At 51.9% G+C, this 7408-nt stretch overlaps 1 pseudogene; it reads left to right on the forward strand.

Annotated features, from left to right (window-relative positions):
- Positions 1-673: 673 nt before the first annotated feature.
- LOC100073156 (spindlin-1 pseudogene) lies at positions 674-7196 on the forward strand (annotated as a pseudogene).
- The last annotated feature ends 212 nt before the right edge of the window (positions 7197-7408 follow it).

Consider the following 7408-nt stretch of genomic DNA (forward strand, 5'->3'; position numbering starts at 1 on the left):
GTTAGGGCTCCTGGATACACGGCCCAGAGAAGGTCGAGTGGAGCCAGAGGAGGTTCTGACGGTGCTGCAGACATGTTTGAGCACAGTCCCACCACCTCGCAAATCCCCATCGGCCCCGAGGAACTGTCTGGTCAGGAATCCTGAGGGTGGGCTCAAGTTTTGTTGGTAGATGACACAGCAATAGCATCATTTTCTGGCCACTGAGCAGTGTGAGTGAATTCGTCCCGAGCCCAGGCCCACCGCCGGGCGGTGCCCACTGCAGAAGGACTTCCGGGGGCCTCCCTCACTTGTCCCCTTCCTGTCGGGTCTGGGCTCTGCGTGCTCAGCTGTCCTGTGGGCCGCATCTGCACGGCTTCCCTTAGTCGTAACAGCGTGCAATGCAACGACTCTGCATATTGGACCTTCTGCAGAGCGAGGACACAACCAAGAACCGCCTTTCAATAAGTGAAATGTGGAGACTGCAACAAGGAAGGCGACCACCCCGGCAGTCGGCTGGCGAAGTGCGCATGCGCCGTGAGACCCGGACGCAGGTAGGAGGCGGGGGCGGGGGCCAGGCTCCGAGCGCTGCACGGAGCCCGGGGTGGGCGCAGTACGCCTGCGCAGTGAAGCCAGGGCGGGGGGTGGGGGGCGGGAGCGCGGCGCGGCGCTGGGGTAGGCGCAGTGCGCGTGCGCCGTCCGGCTCGGCGGGCGGGGGCTGGACGGCGGGGCGGCGGACGACGCCGGGCCCGCCGGAAAACTCTCGTTTCGCGAGTTCTTGCTGAACTTGTAAAAGAGGCGCTCGGACGGTGGGTTAGCGAGAGCGCTGAGACCCGTGGAAAGTTTCCCCCCGGGGCCTCCCGAGTGTGCGCCCCTGCCCGGCAGCCCCGCTGCTCGCTCACCCCCATGCGGGCAGATGCAACCCCCGGGCGGAGGACGCGGGCCCCGCGGGCCGGGATTGCCCGCCGCCGTGTCCCCGCGGGCGCGCCGGCCACTAGGGCGGCCCGCAGACGGCGGCGGCGCGGCGCCGGGCCCCGCACGCCCGCCCGGCGGCCCCGGAGCCTGGTGGGCTGCAGGATCCGGCACGGCTGGAGGGAGGGGGACGGCCCGGTCACCCAGTGGAGGGGCACCGTCCTGGACCAGGTGCCTGTGAACCCCGCCCTGTATCTCATAAAGTACGACGGGTTCGACTGTGTCTACGGACTGGAGCTCAATAGGGACGAACGCGTGTCGGCGCTGGAAGTCCTGGCCGACAGGGTTGCGCCATCTCCCGTGGGCGAGGCCCACCTGGCCGACAGGATGGTGGGCAAGGCCGTGAAGCACATCTTCGAGGGCGAGGACGGCGCCCGGGACCAGTGGAGGGGAACGGTCCTGGCGCGCGCCCCCACCATGAGCACGTGGTTTTACATCACCTACGAGAAGGATCCGGTCCTGTACATGTACCAGCTCTTAGATGACTACAGAGAAGGCGACCTTCGCATCATGCCGGAGCCCAAGGACTCGCCTCCAGCAGGACGGGAACCAGGAGCAGTTACGGACAGCCTGGTCGGCAAACAGGTGGAATACGCCAAAGAAGATGGCTCCATGAGGACTGGCATGGTCATCCACCAGGTGGAGGCCAGACCGTCGGTGTGTTTCATCAAGTTTGATGATGATTTCCATATCTATGTCTACAATTTGGTGAAAACATCCTAGATGTCATCACCAACTGTGCCAAGTTTGTGGAACTATTAAAGGTATAATTTGTAGACATAAGACTTGATTGCTTCCCAGTTTAATGAAAGCTTATAGGTCCCTGTGAGCCCGCCATCTCTGCCCGCAGAGCTGATTTTGTTCTGAGTAGTACAGATTTATGTCAACACAAAGCGTTTTGTGTTAAGGAACTCCTTCCCCTTAAAGGAAGTCTGTCTGGGGGGGAGTTACAGGCAAGTTTGGTCAAAGTTAAGCTAGAATCAAAGTCTTTGAAAACTGTAATGGGTCTTATCCATTCTCGCCTTCTCTGTTAACACTTATTCTGCTTCCACAGTGCAAGCATCGTTTGGTATTCTGGTGATGGCCTATTTAGAGAGAGAGATGTATGTGTAACTACCTGTCTTTATCCGTGTGTGTACATATATATCTCCACACACAGATCTGTGTACACTCGCGCACACTTCACTGGCAGTCCTTCCTTTGGGGGTTGGGATGGGGGTTAAATACATAATTTTCTGCCGTGTCACGGGAGTGCCTGACCCAGGTCAGTCCTATTTACTATGTTACTACAGTTTATTTAAAATTAAGTTTGGACACAGGAAGCACACGGGGACATGCAGCTGGCTTTGAAAGTCAGGAGTTGAGAGCGCCGCTTCAGTCTGGAGGCCTTAAACCCGGAGTCCAAACGTGAGGCACCTGTGAACAGTTAATGACCCATATTAGGACTTTCCAAAACAGTTAGAAACCTGGGTAGAAGACTGCCTTTAATTCTAAGCTTTGTAAATTTTTTTTTCCTTTTTCGAGGTCACATTGGTTTATAACATTATATAAACCAGGTGCTCATCATTATATTTTGACTTCTGTGTAGATTACGTTGTATTCACCACCTAGAGACTAATTGCCATCCTTCAAGGCACACACGTGCCTTTTTACTGCTTTCCCCTCCCCCTTCTCCCTTCCCATCTCTGTGTCTTTGTGTTTGTTGTTGTTTTCCCTGCTTTTTTCTCCCCAAATCCCCCCAGCACATAGTTGTGAATTTTTAGTTGTAGGTCCTTCTAGTTGTGTCTACGTGGGACGCCACCTCATCGTGGCCTGACGAGTGGTGCCATGTCCGAGCCCAGGATCCGAACTAGTGAAACCCCGGGCTGAGGGAAGCAGAGTGCGTGAACTTAACCACTCGGCCACGGGGCTGGCCGCTGTTGTCGTTTTTATCTTCCACATATGAGTGAAATCATACAGTATTTGTCTTTCTCCTTCTGACTTATTTTGCTTAGCATAATACCCTCAAGGTCCGTCCATGTTGTCGCAGATGGCAAGATTTCACCTTTTTTATGGCTGAGTAGTATTCCATTGTGTATACATACCTCATCTTCTTTATCCATTCATCCTTTGATGGCGCTTGAGTTGCTTCCACATCTTGGCTGCTGTGAATAATGCTGACGTGAACACAGGGGTGCTATATCTTTTCAAATTAGTGTTTTCATGTTCTTTGGATAAATACCCAGAAGTGGTATAGCTGGATCATATGGTATTTCTATTTTTAATTTTTTGAGGAATCTCTGTGCTGTTTTCCATAGTGGCCCCACCAACTTACATTCCCGTCCACGGTGCACAGGTGTTCCCTTTTCTCCACATCCTCTCCAACACTTGTTATTTCCTGTCTTTTTAATAATAGCCATTCTGACAGGCATGAGGTGATATCTCATTGTAGTTTTGATTTGCATTTCCCTAATAATTAGTGATATCAAACACCTTTTCATGTGCCTGTTGGTCATCTGTGTATCTTCTTTGGAAAAATGTCTATTCAGATCCTCTGCCCATCTCTTAATTGGGTTGTTTGGGTTTTTTTATTGTTGAGCTGTATGAATTCTTTATATATTTTGGATATTAACCCCTTGTCGAATGTGAGATGTGCAAGTACCTTCTCCCAGTTGTGAGGTTGTCTTTTCATTTTGTTGCTGATTTCCTTTGCTGCGCAGAAGCTTTTTAGTTTGATGTAGTCCCGTTTGTTTATTTTTTCTTTTGTTTCCCTTGCTTGAGGAGACATATTCAAAAAGATGCTAAGACTGATGTCAGAGGGCACACTGCCCATGTTTTCTTCCAGGAGTTGTATGGTTTCAGGTCTCATATTCAAGTCTTTAATCCATTGTGAGTTAATTTTTGTGTACTCTCCAGGCCTCACTTCACCAGGGTCCCGCAATGCCCGTTTTTGCTTTCAGGAAGGCTGTGCCTTGTCCTCCTGTGAGAGGTCACCCCGCTTGCTGTGTCAGGACAGCACCCCGCTCTCTGCAGTGTGTCGGGTGTCTCACCGCGGGCAGCCAGGGGCGAGCTGCTCCGTGCAGCCAGTCCCCAGGTCTTGGCCGCTTAGACGCTTGGAGGAAAACCTTCAAAGCAGACCGTCCTATGGCATCTGCATTCTGAGTGTTCAGTGTAGCTAACTAAAATTGTCGGTTAGAGATATTTAGGTTTCCTGTTTTCTGTCTGTTTTTACAGTAGTCCCCCCTTGTCCGCAGTTTTCCTTTCCACGATTTCAGTTATCCCTACTCAACTTCGATCTGAAAATATGAAATGGAATATTCCAGAAATATGCAATTCATAAGTGTTAAATTACGCACCATTCTGAGTAGCATGGTGCAGTCTTGCGCCATCCCTTCCTGTCTTGCCCAGGACTTTAATCATCCCTTTGTCCAGTGGACCCGTGCTGTACACGCTGCCCGCCCATGAGTCACTTAGTGACCGTGTCAGTTGTCAGAGCAGCTGTCCGGTGCGGCAGTGCTTGTGTCCAGGTACCCCGTATTGGAGTTAATAATGGCCCCAAAGCCAGCTTTATTACACATAGTCTGTAGTACATAGTATATATAGGAAGACACATAGTGTGTGTAGGGTTCAGTGCCATCCACAGTTTCAGGCATCCGCTGGGGGTCTTGGAACATGCCCCCCGCAGATAAGGGGGGACGACTGTGTTTGTTTTCAGCTTTCTGTGTATTTGCTGACTGTGCGGTGTTAGTGGTTGTAGGATACACATGTGCTGGTGAAGCAGTGTCGTGCCCGCAGAAGGTGACTTTCCAGCTGTATCTGTCAGGCAGTGCTTGAGGGGACCGTCAGTTCTCAAGACAATCGCAGTTACTTCTAAACCAGATCCCATTTCTCTTATTGTTTCACACACCAAACCCCGAAGTGCATTGGGCTTGAATCTCTGAACGCTGCGCACCCATTAGAAGACTGTTTTGATCGTCACAAATTATAAAGCCTGAAAACATTTTTCAGCTCATTGTCTTAAAAAAAATCAAACTTCTCCAAAGACGAAACAGGAACAATTATTATAACAGAAAATAATTAGGATTGAAATGTCCGTGGTTCTTTGGAAATGCTGCGCTTTTTGTATTTTCCATCATTAGTGCCGTTTGAACCAATGTGCATGGTTCAGAGGGCTTGATGTTTGCATCTTAAAATTAGGTAAGTGAGGGGCAAGCCCGGTGGCGCAGCGGTTAAGTTTGCACTTTCCCCTTCGGTGGCCTGGGGTTCGCTGGTTCGGATCCCGGGTGTGGACATGGCACCGCTTGTCAAGCCATGCTGTGGCAGGCATCCCACATATAAAGTAGAGCAAAATGGGCACAGATGTTAGCTCAGGGCCAGTCTTCCTCAGCAAAAAGAGGAGGATTGGCAGATGTTAGCTCAGGGCTAATCTTCCTCAAAAGAAAAAAGAAATAATTAGGTAAGTGACCTCATCTTTCAAGCTTGAGTTTGTTTTTTATTTTAATTTTATTTTAAACAATGTGTGGTCAGTTCCCTCTTCTCTGCTTTTAGAAGTACAAACGATATGAATCTGGTAATTCAGTAATTTTTATGATTACGCTGTAACTCTGTCCCGTCCTTGTTGTCATTAGTGCTGTGGAGTGGATCCCAGTCCGTGACCCTGTGCGCAGAGGGAACCCTGCCCGGTCTGTCTCTGCTGTCCTCTCACCTTCCAGCGCTCTATCAGACAGTGCTCTGCTGCTGTTCACGGGGTTTTCAGGGCTGATTTTTCCAGAAGTGAGTGGCCAGGTCCTTCTTCCTGGTCTCTTTTAGTCTGGAAGTTCCTCTGAAACCTGTCCACCACAGGTGACCCTGCTGGTATTTGAAATCCAGGTGGCCTAGCTTTCAGCATCACAGCAGCACAGAGCCACCACAGGATGACAACCCACAGATGGGTAGGGTGATTCCCTGAGCGGGACATGAACCCAGGCCAAGGCATCCTATCCTTAAAGTATTTAAAATTAACCCTTTATGTGCAGACAAACGAAAAGATTGCAATGTGCACTATATTCCTGCTTGGTGACAGTGCGGTCTCCCGGGGCCTGCCTTTCTTTAGGCTCAAAGTCCTTCATCCGTCCACCAGCACACTCGCATGTCCTGACACACACACGCTTTAGTGTAGCTAAGGTGCCCTCCACGACCGCTCTCCCTCCTGCTCTTCATCCTGCCCACCTGCCTTCCTAAGGAAAACCAGCAGTCGCTCTGGAGGACTTCCTCCCCCCGCCGTCAGCCCTTGGTGGCATCATTTGCTGCTGTCCCCTGTCCATCCACCCTGACGCCCACCCCCTTCTCTCCCTGCCTGCTGCACTGCTCCCAGCACTCAGGGCTCGCTCGGTGTGTCATCACCAGACCCTTGCCTGTTTCATCCCTAAGGGCCAGCCCCACCTTCCCATGGTCTTGGTGCCTCAGGCCCTGGCAGCCGGGTGCCTGGCGCCCAGCAGGGCCTCCGTCTCGTTTGCCAAATGAGTGCCTTTCTTGTACAACCTCTTCACACGTTTGCAAGAACATCAGGCTGCCCGGGTGGGATGTGTGGCAGGCGACCAAAGGGAGGACGGAAGTGATTCAAACCCACCTCCCTCGACAGGACATGAAGCCAGAAGTCTCCACCGGCAGCAGAGACTCATGCCCGAGCTAAAGCATCTTCTTCCCAGGAGGCCTGTGTTAAACCTCTGACACGTCCTCGGAGGTAAGAATGATCACATCCGATGAGTTCGTTTAGTCAACCATCAAGGTTCTGAGCGGGACACAGGGCAGATGAGTTTCGATGGTTTTCACGTCAAGTGAGGTCCCACTGCGCGTGGAGGGACTGGGTCTGCAGGAAATCACGGGAGTGAAACACAGGGCCTTCGAGACTGGCCTCTGGGTTAGATGCATCCTAAGAAAGAGGAGCCGCGGTTCACGCTGGAGTCAGAAGGAGGCCGCCTCCCCGTCCCGGCCTCCCTCCGTGCTCCGCTTCCACTTAGGGCGATAATTCTCATTCTAGACGTGAATCTAGTAAAACCATGGGTTTGGGTTTCCTGGAGTTTTTGACTCTGAATATGGACTTGTTCCCAAACCCTCCCTGCTCCCTCTCCGTCGTGAACCAGCAGCTCTCAAGCTGTCGCCGCGGGACGCCCGCGCCACATGGTCCAGACCCACCCTCGCTGCCCCATACCAGCCGCCGGGTAGCCTTTCCACTTATTGTCGGAGCCAAAACAGGATGAAATACGAGCTAATAAAATAAGCTAGTTTGTCAGAAACTGTTCTATACCTTATTTCTAAGAGAGATGGAAAGCAGTCGAATCATCTCGGGATCTGCCAGATGTCACTGGTGGTTAGAGTTGCTACAAGCTCACTGGGCTCCTTCCACCCCTCTCTCTCCACCTCTCCCTCCCCTCCTCTTCCCTGCCTTCCTCCCACTCTTCCTCCCTCCCTCTCCTCCTCTTCCCTCTCCTCCTTCCACTCC

Source organism: Equus caballus, chromosome 10 (assembly GCF_041296265.1).
Source record: "Equus caballus isolate H_3958 breed thoroughbred chromosome 10, TB-T2T, whole genome shotgun sequence".
Classification (NCBI taxonomy): domain Eukaryota; kingdom Metazoa; phylum Chordata; class Mammalia; order Perissodactyla; family Equidae; genus Equus; species Equus caballus.